This window comes from Peromyscus californicus, unplaced genomic scaffold, assembly GCF_007827085.1.
Source record: "Peromyscus californicus insignis strain IS unplaced genomic scaffold, ASM782708v3 Scaffold_12__1_contigs__length_115047231, whole genome shotgun sequence".
In the NCBI taxonomy this organism is placed as follows: Eukaryota; Metazoa; Chordata; class Mammalia; order Rodentia; family Cricetidae; genus Peromyscus; species Peromyscus californicus.
The window spans coordinates 103,550,285-103,571,847 of NW_026294413.1; positions in this window are offsets into that span (position 1 = coordinate 103,550,285).

Genomic DNA, 21,563 nt, shown 5'->3' on the forward strand with positions numbered 1-21,563 from the left:
TAGGAAGGCTACTTATTTTTATGAGTGAATTTTGTATCCAACTATATTGTTGGAAGTGTTTATCAGCTATAGGGGTTTCCTGGAGGAATTTTTAGAGTGGCTTATGTATACTATTATGTCATCTATAAATAAAGATACTTTGACTTCTTCCCTTCCTACTTGTATCCTGTGATTTCCTTCAGTTGTCTTCTTGCTCTAAGACTTCAAGTACTGTACTGTATAGGTATGGAGAGAGTGGATAACCTTGTCATACTCCTAATTTTAGTGCAATTGCTTTGGGTTTCTCTACATTTAAGTTGATGTTGGCAATGGGCTTGCTGTAAACTGCCTTTACTGTGTTTAGATGTATCCCTTGTAATCCTAATCTCTCCAGGACTTTTGCCATGAAGTGGTGTTGAATTTTGTCAAAGGCCTTTTCTGCATCTAAAGAGATAATCATCTGGCATCATCTTTTCAGTTTGTCTTTGGTGGATTACATTCATCAGGTCACGTATGTTGAAGCATCCCTGTATCTCTGGAATGAAGACTATTTGATCATGTCTAATGGTCTTTTAATGCATTCTTGGAATAGATTTGCAAGTATTTTATTGATAATTTTTAGACCTATGGGAAATTGCATCTAAGGGAAACTGGTCTGTAATTCTCTTTCTGTTTTGGGTCTTTATGTGGTTTGGGTATCAGGGTAACCATGGCTTCATAAAGTGAATTGTGCAACATTCCTTCTGTTTCTATTTTGTGGAATAATGTAAGGAGTATTGGCATTAACACTCCTCTGAAAATCTGACAGAAGTCTGTGCTACAACCATCAGCCTTGGGCTATTTTTTTGGGTGGTAGACTTTTAATGACTGCCATTTCATTAAGGGTTATAGTTCTGTTTAAATTGCCTATCTGATCTTGATTTAACTTTGGTAACTGGTAGGTATTGAGAAATTTATTTATTTCTTTTAGGTTCTCTAATTTGGTGGAGTACAGGTTTTAAAAGTATGTCCTTATGATTCTCTGGAATTCCTCAGTGTCTGTTGTTATGTCCCCCCTTTTGTCTCTAATTTTGTTATTATGAATCTTCTCTATGATAAAAGCTTTAAGATATTGAAGAAGAAATTAGAAGAAGATATCAGAGGATGAAAATATCTCCCATGGAAAGATTGGTACGATTAATATAGTAAAAATGGCCATCCTAGTAAAAGCAATTTACAAATTCAATGCAATCCTCATCAAAATCCAAACACAAAGATCTTGAAAGGACAATTTTCAGCTTCAATTTACAGTAAAAAAGAAATAGCCAGAACAGCTAAAACAATCCTGAATAATAAAAGAACTGGTAGAGGTATCACTATTCCTATCAATATTACAGAACTACAGTAATAAAAGCAGCATATTATTGACATGAAAAGTTATATTCATCAGTAAAATTGAATGTTTAAAACTCAGACACAAATCCACACACCCATGAACACCTGATTGTCTATAAATAAGCAAGAAATACACACCTGGAAAAAGTCAGCAACTTCAACAAATGATACTGTATGGCTGCATGTAAAAGAATCCAAATACTTATCACCCTGCACAAAACTCAATTCTTAATGGATTAAAGACTTCAACATAAAACCATATACACTGAACCAGATAGAAGAGAAAGTGGGAAATGGCCTTGAACCCATTGTCACAGGAAAAGACTTTCTGAACAGAACGCTATTAACACAGGAACTGAGATAAACAATAAATGGGACCTCATGAAAATGAAAAGCTTCTGCATGACAAAGGACACTGTCCTTCATACAAAGTGGCAGCCTACAGAATTGGAAAAAGCATTTACCAACTACACATCCAATAGAGGGCTAATATTCAAAATGTATAAAGAACTGAAAAAACTAGATAACAAGAAAATAAATAACCAAATTAAAAATGGGATACAGATCTAAATAAAGAATTATCAAGAGGAATCTCAAAAGGCTAAGAAAACTTAAAGAAATGGTCAACACCTTTAACCATTGGGGAAATGCAAATCAAAACTATTCTGAGATTCCATCTTACCCCAGTCATAATAGCTAAGATCAGTAAAGAAAAGGCAACTCATGCTGGCAAGGATGGAGAGTAAGGGAACACTCATCCACAGTTGGTGAGAGTGCAAACTTGTACAGTCACTATGGAAATCAGTGGGGCAGTTCCTCAAGAAAATGGAAATTGATCTACCTTGAGATCCATCTATATCACTCTTAGACTTATAAACAAAGGACACTTCATCTTACCAAAGATCCAACCATGTTCATTGTTGCTCTATTCATAGTAGAATTGAAAAAAAAAAAACTAGATGTCCCTCAAGAGATGAATAGATAAAGGCAATGTGGTACATTTACATAATGAACTACTACTCAGCAGTTTAAAAGCTGAAATCATCAAATTTTCAGGTAAAGGAATGGAACTAGAAAAATTCATCCTGAGTGAGGTAACTCAGACCTAGAGATACAAATATGGTATGTATTCACATATATGTGGATATTAGCTGTTATGTCAATGATACCAAGCTACAATCCATAGACCAACAGAGAGGAGGTATACAGTAAGGGAATAGAAGGGAACAAATAGTTCTTTTTTGAAAGGGAAATAGAAAAGAGAGTTATGGTTGAATGTGGGGGTACTGAAATAAGAGGATAAAGGAAGAACTATGAGGAAAGATGACTAAAATTAAGGGCAATTTGAGGAGTAGTATGGAAATGTAACATAGTAGAAACTTCTTAAAATATATACATATATGAAGGCATTCTAAATGAAATATCTAAATAATGTGTGAGACAGAGTCCCAACTGGGCATCTCTTGTCAGCAAATGAAGCTTATAGTACCAGGATTGGGTTACATCTCGAGTTGTTCCCAAAGGGGTCCCATGGGAATCCCCAAACACCTCAGGCTTTTGCCAAGACTATAGGTTGCTCTCCAGGAGACAGCAAGGCCTCATTGCTGAAGACAATGCTATACAACTCGCTGAACATGGAGAAGTTAAGCTGGTGCCTACAGAGAGCCTTCATCCCTACATTCTAGCACCTTCTGTACAGGAAGGTAGTCTGTATTCTACTAAAGGAGAAAGATAAACCAAGACAGTCACAGGCTCTTTGATCTACAATGGTGTCCTGCCTGCAAGATATGCTAGTGCAACAGTATCACGAGGCTTGTAGGAATAGCCAACCAATATACAATTTTACTTAAGGCCTACTCCATGAAATGGAAACCACACCAGGGTGCCCAAAAACCTGAGACTAGATAGCCCAGGGACCTAGGTTAAAACCAAATAATACTGTTCTCTTAAAAAAGTAGCAATAAGCCAGGCGGTGGTGGCGCACGCCTTTAATCCCAGCACTCGAGAGGCAGAGCCAGGCGGATCTCTGTGAGTTCGAGGCCAGCCTGGGCTACCAAGTGAGTCCCAGGAAAGGCGCAAAGCTACACAGAGAAACCCTGTCTCGAAAAACCAAAAAAAAAAAAAAAAAAAAAAGTAGCAATAAAATGACCCCTAATGACATTCTGCTATACTATACATAAAAAAAATGGTTTATAACAAATATATTTGTTTTCAACACTCCAGAGTACAAAGTGAAAAGACCCTTTTTTTGAAAGTAGGGTGGCTGCCTAGATAGTTGGCTTCTGGTGGAAACTGTACCTATATCTTCACATGACTGAGTACTAATGGTACAAGATACAACTAGCCAGGTATATGAAAACTACTTTACATTGAGATACTAGAAAGCAGCTGAGAAGTATGAGAATTTTAGAGCTAAAGGAGTCTTTACCCGGTACTTACTTCCTTTATTACTGGCAAGAAATCTATAGCCTAGACTATTTTCTTCGTGCTTAAAGTTATATGTTGATTCACTTCAAAAGTGTCACTGGTCATAAGGCGATTCCTCCTTACTGATCAAGCTGATGGTGCAGAGCCATTTCTAGGCAGAATGTCCACAAATGTGAGGATCAACTGTGCTTTGTTAAAACAATATAGAGGAATTGAAAGAGGGTCTCCATGACCTACCTCATTAATATTTGTTTTGTGGCCCTCCTCATGTTGTGCAAGTTCTACAGGGCTCAGCTGCCCATATTGCTTGTGCATTCAGTTAGCATGTCCTTCAGCATTAATAAGTGTCACGGGCATGAACAGACTGGATTTCAATGCAGTCACTGAAATGATTATGTTTCATATTGACGTGCTTCCAGGGTGCTGATCTGGCAGTCAGCTTCTATATACTGCAAATCTGCTTTTTCCCAAATCAACTTCTGTGCACCATTGGGAATTCATAAAGAGGAACAGGACCTCAGCAGTACGTGCTTGGCTGGAGTTGCTCTTTTAATTTTTTTAAGTATCAGTGGCATAAGTTACACATAAAGGGTTACAGGAAGAAGATTGCTTTGAAGAATATTCTGGAGCATTTGGGAGCAGGAATTCCTGAATTTGACAAGAACTTTAAATACACTCTAGGATCTCTTCCAGTTCTAAAATTTCATAAAAATTTCGTTTTGGGGCTGGAAAGATGGTTCAACAGTGAAGAGCACTTGCTGCCTTTGCAGAGGATCCAAATTTGGTTCCAAAAACCCACATCTGGCAGCTCACAACTGCCTGTAACTCTAATTCCAAGGAGTCCCACACCCTTCTCTGGCCTCCCTGGGCATCCATATGCATGTACACACACACACACACACACACACACACACACACACACACACACACACAAATAAAATCACAAATTATGCATAAATTCGCTTCTCACACTTCCATCTTTTGGGCCTTTGATAGCTCGTCCCATACTTCTCTGTTTATCAACTTTCAAGATGGAAATCTGTGGTCCTTCCCTGCTACACAACAGGTCCAGTGCAGTGACTCAGCCCTCTGCAAACACAGCAACCTGAACAGACATTCTAACAAAAGCACACTGTGTATTTTCTTGGTCATGTTATCTTTCTGACCTTTTGCATCATAATCCACTTTTAGAAGAGCTGGCTGTTCAATCAATTCATGCTGAGTGAAATTTTAGATACATTGATATCTAGTACAGAACATACCAGAATCCCTCATTTAGAAGTAAAACCTACATGGAACTCTATTCTACTTGGTTGTATCAATATTTACCACATTCTAGCTGATTATAAGTCTCTTTTATAAATTAGGGGTTGTGTTAGTCAGGGTTCTCTAAAGAAACAGAGCTGGTAGGGTGAATACATACATTAACTTGGCTTACAAGATATGGTCTGGGTAGGCCCACAACGGAAGAGGCTGAGAATCCCAGGAGTTGCTCAGTTCATGAGGCTCCGATCATAAGTCCCACCTACTGATGAAAGGCTAGAGGACTGTTGGATGGCTGCAGCAGGTCTCCTGTCTATGTTGGGAGTCCAAAGAAGCTGAGTCTCATATTGGGGAAGGAAATCCACAGCAACAGGATCCACAGGCTTGTCAGGAGAACTGAAAGCAAACATTGAAAAAACAAAGAGTCCCTATACCATGCCCTTTTATCTTGGCTGTCACACGTATGTGATACACAAACATAAACACATGCTGACAGCCATGTCCTCTTATCTCTGCTGTTAGACATATACAATACATAAACATATAAACACATGCTGACAGTGCTGCCCACCTAGGCTAGGATTTCCACCTCTAATAATCCAATCAAGAAAAGTCCTCAAGGAGTTCCCAGTAGCTTTCATTTTAATTGATTCCAGATCCAGCCAAATTGAAAACCAAGATGAGAGTTTCCCTAGCTCCACATCGTTTCCAGCATAAGCTGTCTTCAATGTTTTTGATCTTAGCCATTCTGACAGGAGTAAGGTGGTGGTATCTCAGAGTCATTTTGATTTGCATTTCCCTGATGATTAGGGATGTTGAGCAATTCCTTAAATGTCTTTCAGCCATTTGAGTTTCCTCTGTTGAGAATTCTCTGTTTAGTTCTATAGCCCATTTCTTAATTGGACTGTTGGGCATTTTGATGTCTAATTTCTTGAGTTCCTTATATATTCTGGATATCAGTCCTCTGTCAGATGTGGGATTGGTGAAGACCTTTTCCCATTCTGTAGGCTGTTGCTTTGCCTTGTTGACCGTATCCTTTGCCCTACAAAAGCTTCTCGGTTTCAAGAGGTCCCATTGATTGATTGTTTCTCTCAGTGTCTGTGCTTCTGGTGTTATATTTAAGAAGTGATCTCCTATGCCAATGCTTTCAAGACTACTTCCTACTTTCTCTTCTATCAGGTTCAGAGTAGCTGGATTTATGTTGAGGTCTTTGATCCACTTGGACTTAAGTTTTGTGCACAGTGACAGATATGAATCTATTTGTAGCCTTCTACACATTAATATCCAGTTATTCCAGCACCATTTGTTGAAGATGCTTTCTCTCCTCCACTGCTGGTGGGAATGCAAGCTTGTACAACCACTTTGGAAATCAATATGGCGCTTTCTTAGAAAATTGGGAATCAATCTCTCCCAAGATCCAGCTATACCACTCTTGGGCATATACCCAAGGGATGCTCAATCATACCACAAGGGCACTTGCTCAGCTATGTTCATATCAGCATTGTTTGTAATAGCCAGAACCTGAAAACAACCTAGATGCCCTTCAACTGAAGAATGGGTAAATAAAATGTGGTACATATACACAAAGGAGTACTACTCAGCAGAGAAAAACAATGACATCATGAGGTTTGCAGGCAAATGGATGGATCTAGAAAAAAATCATCTTGAGTGAGGTAACCCAAACTCAGAAAGACAAACATGGTATGTACTCACTCATAGGAGGATACTAGATGTAAAACAAAGATGACTAGACTGCTACTCACAATTCCAGGGAGGCTACCTAGAAAACAGGACCCCAAGAAACACACAGGGATCACCCAATGACAGAGAAATGGATGAGATCTACATGAACAACCTGGACGTGAGTAGGGGTAATGAAGGGTAAGGGTCGAGGGAAAGAGAGCTTAGGGGAGCAGGAGATCCCAGCTGGATCAAAAACAGAGAGGGAGAACAAGGAATAAGAGACCATGATAAATGAAGACCACATGAGAATAGAAAGAAGCAAAGTGCTAGAGAGGTCCCCAGAAATCCACAACAATACCTCCACAATAGACTACTGGCAATGGTCAGGAGACAGCCTGAACTGACCAACTCTGGTGATAGGATGACCAAACACCCTAATTGTCATGCTAGAAACCCCATCCAATGACTGAGGGAACCAGATGCAGAGATCCACGGCCAGGCCTCAGGTGGAGCTCCAGGAGTCCAATTGGCGAGAAGAAGAGGGTTTGTATGAGCGAGAATTGTTGAGACCAAGGTTGGAAAAAGCACAGGGACAAACGAATGGAAACACATAAACTATGAACCAATAGCTGAGGAGCCCCCAACTGGATCAGGCCCTCTGGATAAGTGAGATAGTTGATTAGCTTGATCTGTTTGGGAGGCATCCAGGCAGTGGGACTGGGACCTGTCCTCAGTGCATGTGCTGGCTGTTTGGAACCTGGGGTTTATACAGGGACACTTGGCTCAGCCTGGGAGGAGGGGACTGGACCTGCCTGGATGGAATCTACCAAGTTGAACTCAATCATCAGGGGAATCTTTGCCCTGGAGGAGATGGGAATGAGCTGGGGGAAGGTGGGGGGGTGCGGGAGGGGGGAGAACAAGGGAATTTGTGGCTGATATGTAAAATTAAATTAAATTATAAAATAAAATTTAACAAAAAAGAAAACCAAGATGAGTCATCACAGTAGTTATATGTTAGGCATCAAAAACTTAACCATTACAGCTGTACGAGTATCTACTTTTCTTCCCAGGAAAAATGTCCAAATATCAAACGTAGGAATGAATGTGTTTTATTGTTCATCAAACATGAATCAGACATATCAAATTACTGACTGGAAAGATGAGTTAAAACTAAATAAAAAATGTAGGGTCATACATACTAGGGAACCAACCAGTGATAAGATAACCATTTGACTTTTAAGATTATTACTTAAGGTTTCCAAGTCTGAGTTTTCTTGCTAAGAATATCTGATTTGCAAGCTGAAACTTGCATAGTCACGCTTAGGATTGATGGAGTAAAATTGCCAAAGTAAAGTCAATAGGAGTTTGGTGACCATTTCTCAAATCACTCTCGCAAACTTGTACTGATTCTCAAATTCTATTTCAAGGCAGAGGGTTATGAATTATGAAACTAAGACTTTTCTGCATTAATGCATTTTGCATATCCAGAATATTGATCAATTTTAGATGTATCTTAAATAATCAGTATGTTTGGCTATTATATGATGCTTTTATATTTTTTAATTATGTTTAGAAATATTTGATTTTTAAAGAGGAAACAATAATGAAATTCTTATTTATACTGAATTCATCTATGACTAAGTCACAGTACCAGGAGCAGTTCAAAAATACAGAAAGAGAGCTCTGATGGACCTTGTCTCTCTCTTCTTCTTCTCCATCCGCAGGGCACATAAAGCATACACATGTCTCAGTGTCTGCTCATCCACTAATGGGCTTTTGAGATGGGAAGAATGATCTTGACCCATCCCTGAACACAAACGGTTTGAGTCTCTCCTGCTAGTCACACTTAGATAAGATTTAAGTCCATTGTCTTCCCCCATTCCAAGCACCATATATTTGTGTTACTTTTGGTCTGTAACACCACACAGCAGAATCAACAAAGAAACCTGAAAGCATTTCCCATTCATCTTTTTCCTCACTTTTCCTCATCCAATTGATGACTGGATCTTGAATAGTCTATTTCTTATTCCTCACCCAGAAAACCAAGTATCATTAATAAGAACAGAAATGGAAACAGAGAAAGAGATGCCTTTAGAAAGGGAGATGAAAATCTATCTGTAGCTGATGTTTTTGTGTCGGACAATAGTGCTTTTCACTGCTTGCCATGCCATCAGCATGAATCTTGGTAAGAGAGTCCTTGTGGAAAATAATGATGTGTGTTTTGCAGAGCAGATTAGTAAATAGAGACAATGAAAGTCTCTTGATATTCAAATTTCTGATAGCCAAATATTAACTGAACAACTAGAGATAGCATAGTAAATAGACAACAATGGAATACATTTCAACCTTCACTGAGCAGATATGTAAAGCAAATACTACTGTATTAAGCAGTTGACTTGCAAACATTTTAAATACCCTTTCTGTTGTTCAAGAATGAGGATTCCCAAGATAAGTGTGACAAGCAGCTGATTCAATTTAGAAATATGTATTTTAATATGTATTTTTAAAATATTTATATATGTTTTTTTTCTGTGACCCAGGGTTTTAACAAAGCAAGATTTATGTGATTTCTATTAGTTTGCGTTCAAGTCATCACTAGGATTTTGATTCTCTTAGAGAAAGAGGGTGAAAGCAAAAGCAACCAAACCAACCACGATTGTCTGAAAAGCAAAATTCTTAGAACTTTAAGAAAACAAAACAAGAAAAGAATGATGACACAATTTCAAAATTCAGAAACAACGTAGGGCATATCATCACAAAGCATGAAGGTCATAGAGATTTATAAGCATGTATTAGAAAACAAACATTATACCAAAATGAAGCTGCTCAGATGAAAAGGACACAATTTCAGAAAAACACGAATCAGCATATGCTTAAGAATGAACAGGAAATCTGATCAGACCTACATCAAGTAAACAAAGTAGTAATTATAAATCCTTCCCATAAAATAAGAGGTCATATGATTTTATTGTTGTATTCTGTAAAACATTTAAATTTAAGAAGAGCCAAAGAAAAACTTTCTTTTCAGTAAACAGAAGAGGTAACATTTCCCAAGTCAATTGATGAGGCACCACTTGGTTGCCATTACATTAATACCAAAACCAGACCATGACATCACAGAAAGTACAGCAAGCCGGGCTGTCGTGGCGCACGCCTTTAATCCCAGCACTCAGGAGGCAGAGGCAGGAGGATCTCTGTGAGTTTGAGGCCAGCCTGGACTACAGAGTGAGTTTCAGGAAAGGTGCAAAGCTACACAGAGAAATGAAAAACCAAAAAAAAAAAAAAAAAAAAAAAAAAGAAAGAAAGAAAGAAAATACAGCAATAGTGACTGACCATGGAGCACAATGTGGTGGTTTTAATTGGTTGCAGCATAAATTAGCATTATCCTTTCTACAAAGCACATGGTGGCTTTTTTAAATACAGTCAATGTAAGCTTTGAGACCCTACTTCTTACTAAGAATTAAGCTAAGTCCTGTGAGAGCAGCAGGGGCAGTTCCTACGCCTAAGCTATCCATTGCCTTGAAGGAAGTGACAGAAGGGGCACTAAGCTGGCATGTCCTGCAGTCCATGGAAAGAAACAACATAAAGAAAGAATATTCCATGGTGCTTGGAGACATTAGCAAGCACTCCACATAAGAAAAAGAGTGTGAACAGAATTAAAAATACTAGAGGACAGTAAATATTCATTTAGCGATATGTTATTTTCTCTGAAGGTTGGTGTTATTTTTTTAATGAGGAAAAGTTATTTTGGCCAATACATAAAAGATGAACTATCTGGGCTTGACTCCAGACACACATAATAAGAAGCTGTGTGGAACAAACCAGAAATTTTTGTTTGTTCCATTGTGTGTGTGTGTGTGTGTGTGTGTGTGTGTGTGTGTGTGTGTGCGTGCGTGCGTGCGTGCGTGTGTGTGTGTAAGTGTCTTGCCTAGGCTGTCATTAAACTCATAATTCTCCTCCTTCAGACTCCAGAGCAGTGGTTATCAACCTTCCTAATGCTTTGACCCTTTACTACAGTTCCTCATGTCATGGTGACCCCCAACCATAAAATTACTTTGTTGCTACTTCATACTGTAATTTTGCTACTGTTGTGAATCATAATGTAAATATCTGTGTTTTCTGATAGTCTTAGGTGACCCTGTGAAAGGGTCCTTTAACCTCCAAAGGAGTTTAGACTCACAAGTTAAAAACCACTGCTCTGGCCAGGTGGTGGTGATGCATGCCTGTAATCCCAGCACTCAGGAGGCAGAGCCAGGTGGATCTCTGTGAGTTCGAGGCCAGCCTGGGCTACCAAGTGAGTCCCAGGAAAGGCGCAAAGCTACACAGAGAAACCCTGTCTTGAAAAAAAACAAAAAACAAAAAACCAACAACAACAAAAAAGAACCACTGCTCCAGAGTGTTGGGATTAAAGGAATGTAGTACCACCCAGCTAGACCAGAGATATTTAACCAGAATCATTTCCTAGGGATTGAAAATGCATTCCTTAGAGCAATGTCTTCACTTTGGTCTTTGCTTAGGCTATCTCCTCAATCATTTGGTCTCTTCTTGGCTTCCCATCACTCTTCCCCACTGTCAATTACAGAGCACCCTTCTAGACACTGTGAACTTTAGTGGGTCTCCTTATCATCCACCAGTTGATAAGGGTCTTCCATTATCTTGGTCTCAGTTCTAATAGATCGCAGCCCTACTAAACAGGTTCATTAAACCATGCACACAAGTTCGTCACATCCATGACATCTGGTCTCAATGTGGACACTGATATAAACCATGCACATGAGTTAATCACACTCATACTGTTCCGTCTCAATGTGGATACTGATCTCGGAGAGAATACTTGGTCTTCTTGGCATACTCCCCAACCATTCTACTCAATGCTCTCTCTCTAAGGTCCCCAAACAACTCTTTAGCTTTGTTTTGGGGAGATATATACCTGTATACTTATGAAATGGCTTTTCTCTTTATTTTTACTTACTCACACATAAAAATTAATTATTTAATTACAAAAGTATTTAATGGGGCTACACAAAATGGGAGCTATTAGACAATAACACCTAGGAATTACCATACAGTAAGCTTCTGTGCAGAGAACTGAGAGAAGCATAATGACCTCGGGCTAAAAAGTATTTTCCTTTCTTTCTTTCCTTCTTTCTTTCTTTCCTTTTTTCCTTCTTTCTTTTCTGCTTTTTCGAGACAGGGTTTCTCTGTGTAGTTTTAGTGCCTGTCCTGGATCTCGCTCTGTAGACCAGGCTGGTCTCAAACTCACAGAGATCCACCTGGCTCTGCCTCCCAAGTGCTGGGATTAAAGGCGTGTGCCACCACCGCTGGCCCATACTTGTCTATTAAAGGAACAACTGCAGCTATTAAATTCAGAAAGACAAAGGTCACCAAGTTTCGAACAATTAGAACAAAGAGGGAGAGCAAGCTAGGGCAAAACCCTTAGACAAAAAAGTCCTCAGCAGGACAAGGGAGCAGCACAAGGCAAGCAAATCTCAAGTTGTACAGCTGAGTTAAGCCTGCAGCACATCCTACTCAGAGGATGAGGCCGTGCGCACACGCTTGACGAAGCCTCTCGAACACCAGTATGAACTCTGACCACTACCGACAAAGGACTCAAAGGTCTCCAGTTAGGAAGAGCAAGGGAACCATTCAAACAGATGACTTTAAACAGAAAAGAGATGGGAATAAAGACCAGCAAAAAAAAAATAGCAGGACAGAAAGGCTTCAGAAGTTCTTTAGGGAAAATTTGCCAAAAATTTAACATGAGACCTTCTCTACTCATGGGGAGTTTGTTGTACATGACTTGTATGCCATCTCACTAACTCACTAGAGAATGCATCTACACACTCTACAGCGCAGTGTTAGGTACTCCAGTTCTCTCACTGTCATTAGAGGTGCCTGAGTTAAGGTGTTAACCGTGCAGTTCAGACTTTTGTAGACATAACTAACAAAGTAATCAGACTCATCTATCAGGCACATATGGCCAGGGGATACGCTGAGGATGAACCTTCATGCTCACATGACCTTCAGTTTTCATCAGCCTCATGCACCAGAAAATTGAACAAGCTTATCCTGAATATTCCCAGAGACTTTCACCATCACTTCAATGTATTTGCTGAAAGCATTACCTCCCTGGGACTTTCTGGGTTATTCTATTTGTTTTCTCTGGGACTGAACCTCTAACTCTGATCCAGTAGAATAATTATAGGAGAGCCCAAGGCTCATGTCAAGTGCTAGAGACTGATTAAAATGAGCTTCAGAATCAACCAAAGAGCTTGTAAAACTGTAAATTGCAGGGTCCCATTTTAGAACTTTTGACCAATTGAGTCAAGGGTGAAGTATGAGATTTGTATTTTTATTAAGCTCTCATATTATACTAATACTGCTGTATAGATTCTGTGCTTGAGTAATTAGTGCACTGGGAGTGAGAATACAAAAGCCTAGGCCAAGGGGCTTGACAGGACTAAGCAGAGAGGAGCATCTACCATGGCCAGCATGAATATGCTTGGTTCATTTGTAGATATCCCATAGTTGCTTTCACAGGGGTTGAGATGTCTGAAAGAGGACTGTGAAGGATTCTTGGAAGAAAAGCTCACCAGTGTGTCCTTTCATCATGTGCACTGAATGCCTAGGGTGTGTTCTGAAGGCCAGGCATGGATTTGGATGGGAGGGAAGTTAGAGAAGAACTGGGATTAATAGAGGGAGGGGAAATTGTAATCGGAGTGTATTATATTAAAAAAACTGCATTCAATATGGGAAAAAAACTAAACTAAACGCAAAAAAGATCTGATAAACAATAAAAATAAAATGCTGAGTTTAGAAGGCTTGCTGTAACATTACAAAAGCTAAGTTAGAGGTCTGTATGTGGAACTAAAGAATCCCACTAAAGAGAGAGAAACAGGCTGAGAGGTAGCTGCCAGTAAGTGTTTGCTGTGAAAGTATGAAGATCTGAGTTAGAATCCACAACAACTATGTAAAAAGCCAGGCAGGGTGACATGCGCCTGTAATCCCAGTGCTAGGGAGGCAGAGAATGGAGCATCCCTAGGGATTGCTGCCTAGCTGATCCAGTCAAATCAGCAAACTCCAGGTTCATGTACATGCACACATAAACACACACATTCTCTCTCTCTCTCTCTCTCTCTCTCTCTCTCTCTCTCTCTCTCTCTCTCTCTCTCTCTCTCTCAGACATATACACATGCATAAACACACACACACAAACAGAAGAGGAGATCTGATAGAGGCACAGCTCCAGAAGAAAAAAAAAGCCTGAATTCCACTGAACTCCAAAAGGAAGATACAATGAGTTACAGAAACATTTCAAAGGCACAGCTCCTAGGAGAGGTTGCTAATCCCCTGGAATCCAGGGCCTCAGTACCATGACTGTGAGCCTGGAGGACTGGAAAGTCAAGAGACGTCAGGACTACAGCTCAACAGCAGCAGTGATAGCAACAACAAAAGTCACATACACAAGCTTGCAAATTAGCGCCGAGCTCTCCTCCATCGTGCCCAACATGCTGGAAGAACAACAGAGTGTCATTGTAGAGACGAGGTATGCAGTCTATGGTCCAGTAATACTGTTGTCCTTTGTCCCAATTGCTTGATCTTTGCATGACAAAAATTCAGGAATCCCAGTGTGACTCTATGCAGAGGGCTGCAGAAATATAGGCTGAGGCTGGAGCAGCTCAAATCCAGGAAATAAATGAAACTTCTGCAAAATGTGAGTCAGCAGTACCAGAAGAAGCTTAGGTTAGGATCCAGGCAGCAGAGCGAGATGCTCAAGAGACCCAGCACAGTTATGGTCAAGCTATGCTTCATCCAAAGGCTATGGACAGTGTCAGGCCCAGGCTACCACATCCAATGGTGTAAAGTTGAGTACAGTTTCTTCTACTAAACTACAGTAGAATGTCAGTAGGAGTCATTTTATGGTTACATTTTTTTTTAAATTTTTTTAGAACAGTAGCAGTTGGTTTTATCTTAGGTCCCTGGGCAATCTAGTCTCAGGTTCTAGAATACCCAAGCAGAGTTGGAAATGGATTCCATTTAAGGAATGGACCTTAAGTAAAATTGTATATTGGTTGTCTACTCTCACAAGCTTTGTGCCACCATTGCCCTAGCATATTTGATAGGCAGGACACCATTGTAGATCAAAGAGTTTGTGGCTAGGTTGATAATTACATTTTTCCATCGATAGCTTGCAGAGTACCTTCCTGTACCAAAGATGCTAGAATGTAGGAGTGAAGGCTCTCTGTAGGCACCCGCTTGGTTTCTCCATGTTCAATAAATTGTGTGGGTATTGTCTTCAGCAACAGGGCCTTGCTGTCAGTCTGTACAGAACAACATATAGTCATTGCAAACCCTGGGTTGTTTGGGGATTCTCTGGCCAACAACTCAGATATAACCCAATCCTGAGACTGGAAGCTTTATTAGGTGGCAAGAGATATCCAATTAGAAATTTGTCTCCCCCATTATTTGAAGACTTTATTTAGATCACCTTTATATATGTATACATTTTAGAAGGCTTCTATTAAATTAGGTTTTCATGTTATACCTCAAATGCCCCTTAATTTTAGCTGCCCTGTGGAGGCCCAGAGAGGGTTCCTATAAGACCTTACTCAAGATCAGAGAATCTGAGCTTGCTTTACCCAGCAGGGCTGCATAATGGGACAATTTAGCCACAGGTGTGGTTACCAGGTGTTTTGAAGGGTCTACATTTGGCTGAATGTTGTGCTTTGAACTTGAAAGTGAGAGGTCTTTTGCCTCACCCCTTGGCATTGTATAAAAAGACCTTTGGAATAAACCTCAAGGTGCCTGGGTATTGATCCAGGGCCTTCCTGATGCTATCATGTGTCTCTGTCTGTCTTATCACCTCTTTCTATCTTTCTATCTATCATTTCCTCATTCCTCTCTTCTCCCCCCAAGAACCCTTCAACAGGTCAGAACTGGACTCTGGGAGACTCGCACACTATCCAATAAAGACTGTTTTAAATAAGACACTAGTCTGCCTATAGTAGAAAAACTCAGGAGTGGCTTGCTGTTTTGTGGCAATGGATAGCAATAATATATTTGCTTCTTCAGAGGAGGGGTGGGAATTCCAGAGGAAAAAATTAGTGATAATCTTAAAATTGAAGTATTTTTATTATTATGGAGATTGCTAATTAAACTTTAAAACACTCCCACAGTCACAAGAAATGACCACTATATTTGAAATACTTATCACACAGCTCATGTCTATACGCAAAAAGTGAAGCCATTCCCTCTGTAGCTAATTGGATGAGCTCCAAAAGAGTAGGAAACTTCTAGGTAAACAAAGAAACTGGTTAGCATTTGAAGTTTCACCCCCAGGATTGAGAAACAAAAAGTCTGAAAATTGAAAGATGCTATATCAGTGACTGAGATTAGGACAGTTTCTTAAGGCAAAGAAGGTGATGAGCTGGTATAACCCGAAGCACCATGCTGGCCAGATGGAAAGAGTAGGCATGGCCCAGTACACAGTGTTATAAATGTATGTACATGTATACACGATAAGTAGTTCAAATAAAAATAGAGTTATTATGAGATCTATGTACAACTCACAAATAATTTGGCAGATAATGAGGCTGTTAGCCATTTCAGCCACCTTCTCTCATCCACATATACCTTCCACAAGGAAATGTATTTAGAGGAAAATACAAAGGTCTGTTGGTAGAAGGTAGGACTTTACAATCCTGTCTTTGAAGATCACACTTTCTCAAGAAAAGTCAGTGCTAAATCTTAATCAGGATGCTCTTCCTCCTTGCAATTTTCTCTGGTTCCTACATCTTCATCTGTGATCCAGACCTGTGGGAATAGGGACAGAGGCCTCTCAGTGTCTGCCTCAGCAGAAGCTGTGAAGGATGTGAAGCAAAGGATGAAGCTACTGGATTCCAGAAGTCTCCATATTGTGCCCCATATCTCCCTTGAAGAGTCTCCAGATGCTTTCTGGGCTGTCTGGTAGAGTGTGTCATTCGAACAGAACTCAGGGCAGCCTGAGGTTTCCAAGCCAATGAATGACTTCCTGGTAGTCCAGAATGGCTTGGAATTCATGGCAATCCTCCTTTCTCGGCCTCTAAGGGCTGAGATTGGAGATGTATGCCACTATGCACGGTAGAAGAATATCTTCCTGATACTTTTACACACCCACAGAGCACCCCCTTAGAGACTTTCTTCTGTTCCCAAAGACTCAGGGGATTCAGGGGAAAAGCTAGTAAAAGACAGAAACTGTAGTGTCAGATTATTCTGTCCAACATTCCTTCCTCCTGTCCTCTCTCATTACATCTTGTTGTACCAAGTACAACAATATCATTTTGGATTATCCTGATTTAGAACTCAGTGGTAGAATGCTTGCCTACCATGCACCAAGTCCTAGGTTCAAGTGGACCAATACTTAACACCAACACTCTGAATTATACCTGAAAAGAACCTGTAGGCTTTTTTTTATAAGCCTTCTTCATGTCATTTACTTTGGCCAAAAGAGGTTTATAAACATTTGGTACATGATTCTAGGAAGATAGAGACCCTGGGGGACAGAGCTCCTGATACTGGGTAATAGAGTAGCTAAGCCCTTAGCTCATTCTTTCAAGCAGATGTGATATGTGGTGAAGAGGTGGGGTGTGTGTGTGTGTGTGTGTGTGTGTGTGTGTGTGTGTGTGTGTGTGTGTGTGTGATGGCAGCTGTAGAAAGGCTGGGGGGACTGAGAAGCAGCCAAAGGCTACGGAAGGATCAGGAGTCACACTCTCACAGAGGCCAATCATTGTTTGAATAGGTTCTCCAGAGACCACAGGATGCAAGGACAAATAACAATGGTCCATCTCTCCCAGCCACTGCCACCCACTCCTGGGATTACTCCTGTGAGCTAGCCTCTTCATCTGTGAAACAAGGGATGAGTCACTGCCCTTCAAAAGTGGAAGCCTTGTGAAGTTTCACCCTTCTCTGAATCCATAAATGCTGCATAGTTACAACCACATCTTTACCCAAGGACATTGTCATTTAGAAACATACAGCATCCTGAGAGTCATTAATTAGACATTTAATTAATATGTCCATTTTGATTAGAATTATATTTTGGTGAAAACAAATACCTTTTTGACTTTTTTCCCCAATCTCAGTTATCCAAAACTAGCAAACTAACAGCTGTTAATGGCTTATCTCCATCATCTGGGACTTCTGGGAAAATGCCAGTTTTATGTTTTCTGTTGAGTTGCCTCCCCTCATCACAAATTTTGATGCCATTTTGTCTTCCAACGTGTATCTAACTACCATATACTTCCCAAAACAGTACAATATTGCTGAAGAGCTATTTTCAGCTATTTGCCTTGGAAAACATAGCCACTGCATCGATACTGACAAAGATTATGTTCACAGAGGCAGTGATAATGAAATTAAGTAAATATGGAAAATGCAGCATGATGTCTATCAATCATTAAATACTTGTGGACAAAATGTCCTTCTATTTGAACACTCCATCTGTATAGTTCTTAAATTCAATTTTAACATTTGTTCTCAAATAGGTAATAGCAGTTGTTTCTGATTGTGAATTCAACGATGCCGCCCTTTGCCCTTACTCTGTAGTCAGGCAAGGACACCTGATAGACTAGACTAGCCGTGAACTCTAGCTCAGCTCTGTGGCTCCCATTCTCCTTTCCCGTCCATTGTCTAATGTTGCTCTGCTCATGATACTTAGACCTTCGCTATCCATCAGGTTGGGAGAAACAGCTAGCAGCACTGATGACTCCCAGCCAGCCATTCCGTTTGGGTATCCACGTTTTACTCCACTGTAGACAGCTCTCTCTCTCTCTCTCTCTCTCTCTCTCTCTCTCTCTCTCTCTCTCTCTCTCTCTCTCTCTCTCTTTCTCCCCTTGGGTTTCCATGTTCTCCCTCTCTAGTTGAGGCCCTCCCATGCCAGTTCTTATGTGGTCTCCACAGAAGAGTCCCCCTGGCTCCCTGGTTATCCACAGCAGATATTTGATTTTTTTTTATTTTGATATTAACCTTTTACTACTTTCTACGATTACTACAAAGTTGATGCTTTGCAACAGAAAACAAATTCCCTCACAGGCTAGAAACCAAGAGTCTAGAGTTCCTAGAAAGCTTAGGTACTGGTAGGCACTAGTAAGTTCATGAGGCTCTGAGGGGACTGAAAAGGAGTACCTCTCAGCCACTTCCAGGTTCTGGGGCCTCCAGGCGTTCCTTGGATTGGGGCAGCATCAGTCCTATATAGGTTGACATGTTCAAATGGTCTTATTGTGGTGTCCTTTCTTCCCTATGCATGTCCCTTATAAAAACACATGGTATTGGGTTTAACACTAAACTGGATAATCTATAATCATTTCATCTTGAGATCCATATGGTCAAATTCAAGGTTCCAGAACACAGTGGGCTTTTTGGTGATGGTACTATTCACCCTTCTACACACTTCCAGCAAGGTGAAAGGGTTTCCCAGAGAAGTGTTATCGGTTCAGGGTACAACTTTTGTGATTTTGCACATACCTGCCTCCTCACAGAGCATGCAGCCCTGCAGCTCACAGAGCAGAATAAAGACTCCTTCTAGCTGTTCCAGTGTGAGGCTGAGCATTGACCGAGCTCATCTCCCTCCACTTTATTCACAATATCGAGGAAATGAAGAATGTATATGAAACACAATCACATTTTACTCAGCAGTTGAGAAAAACGAAATTATGAAAATTTCAGGAACCTGGAAGGAACTGAAAAGGATTGAGTTATGTGAGGTGACCCAGTACCAGAGAGAGAGAGAACCCACGTTCCTCTCGTATGCAGATGCTAATGTTTAATGGATGTACTGCTTAAATGTGGGTTTGTCAGGGTGGGTGCAGGCTAGGAAACCATGGGAGACCGTGAGAGGGAGATTCAAGAAGGGTTTACAAAGGGGAGAAAGGAAGCTGCTGATGGGGGGCACCAGGGAGATGTGGGGATGGGGACACACATTGCAGAGGAAAACAAAGCGAAATGCCATAATAAATGGTAATTCTTTGTGGGCTAATAAAAAATAATTACATAGACATACACAAATTTAAAAAAGAAATGGAAAACAGAAAGAAAGGAGCAAGGCATAAAGGTACCAGGCTCTCGTGAGATAAGCTGTAGGATGGTGTGGGGACAGCATTTATGCTTGGCTACTGTGGTGTTTGGGAATAAATGGGGTGCCTTTGCTTTGCCCATTAGAGGGCCAATCTCCTCCTGGGAAATCGACGTGCATGTGAAGGGAAAGTAAAATAATAATGACAGGACTTAGATGCTGGTTGAAATTGCTTTTCCCTTTCTGTAATGTCTTTCCCTTACACTTAATTGTATAGAAAACCAATATCCAAACTTTAAGCATCAGAAATAGCACATATCTTGCAGAATAATCAATCAATAGATAAGGAGGCACCAAACTGTACAGATTTGTGATATGAGGTTCCTCACGATGAAAAACAGCTCATAGTCAGGCTGTGCTCAAATACATTCTGTTTACACAAATGTGACCATAACACTGTTCTTATATATGCCGTATCCCTCTATCTACAGTCTTCTCTCCCAGACTGCCTCTCCTACTCAACATGGTTTCTGAATTCAGTTTAATATTCCATCTATTTTCACTTAAACCCGGGGAAACAGACTGTCACCTCACCTCCTCTGCAGAGTGCTGGACGTCACCTGACCTCCTCTGCAGAGAGTTGGCTGTCACCTCACCTCCTCTGCAGAGGGTTGGCTGTCACCTCACCTCCTCTGCAGAGGGTTGGCTGTCACCTCACCTCCTCTGCAGAGGGCTGGCTGTTGTTGCCTGACCTCCTCTGCAGAGTGTTGGACATCACCTCACCTCCTCTGCAGAGGGTTGGCTGTCACCTGACCTTCTCTGCAGTGGGTTGGATGTCACCTCACTTCCTCTGCAGAGTGTTGGACATCACCTCACCTCTGCAGAGGGTTGGACGTCACCTCACCTCCTCTGCAGAGGGTTGGCTGTCATCTGACCTTCTCTGCAGAGGGTTGGACGTCACCTCACCTTCTCTGCAGAGGGTTGGACGTCACCTCACCTCCTCTGCAGAGGGTTGGCTCACCTCACCTCCTCTGCAGAGGGTTGGACATCACCTGACCTCCTCTGCAGAGGGTTGGCTGTCACCTCACCTCCTCTGCAGAGGGTTGGACATCACCTGACCTCCTCTGCAGAGGGTTGGACGTCACCTCACCTTCTCTGCAGAGGGTTGGACATCACCTCACCTCCTCTGCAGAGTGTTGGACATCACCTCACCTTCTCTGCAGAGGGTTGGCTGTCACCTGACCTCCTCTGCAGAGGATTGGACGTCACCTCACCTTCTCTGCAGAGGGTTGGCTGTCACCTGACCTCCTCTGCAGAGTGTTGGACGTCACCTCACCTTCTCTGCAGAGTGTTGGGTCTGGAGCTCATTGCTGGGCATCCACTTCCCAGAGGAACATGGATGTACCTAAAGTACTTAGGACAGGACCCAGTCTAAGGAAGTGCTTAGTTAGTGTCAGCTCAGTATTATTAGGGAGTGCTTTAATCTGTTTTGCCTTGTAGGAATGCACAGAAACAAGCAGATCTTTTCAAAGTTCTCATTTATTCAAAACTAAAAATTTACTCTTTAGGTATCAGAAACACTCATGAGAAACAAAGTTATTTTTAACCTGTAGCATATCACACATCCACACCTGTGCCCACAACACACTCCCACCCCCACAAAACACTCCCAAACACAGAACACATAACCATACCCACAACACAATCCCACTCCCACAACTTACTACCATACCCATGAAAGCACATATCCACACTACATTCCCACACCTATATGTACAACAGACAGCCA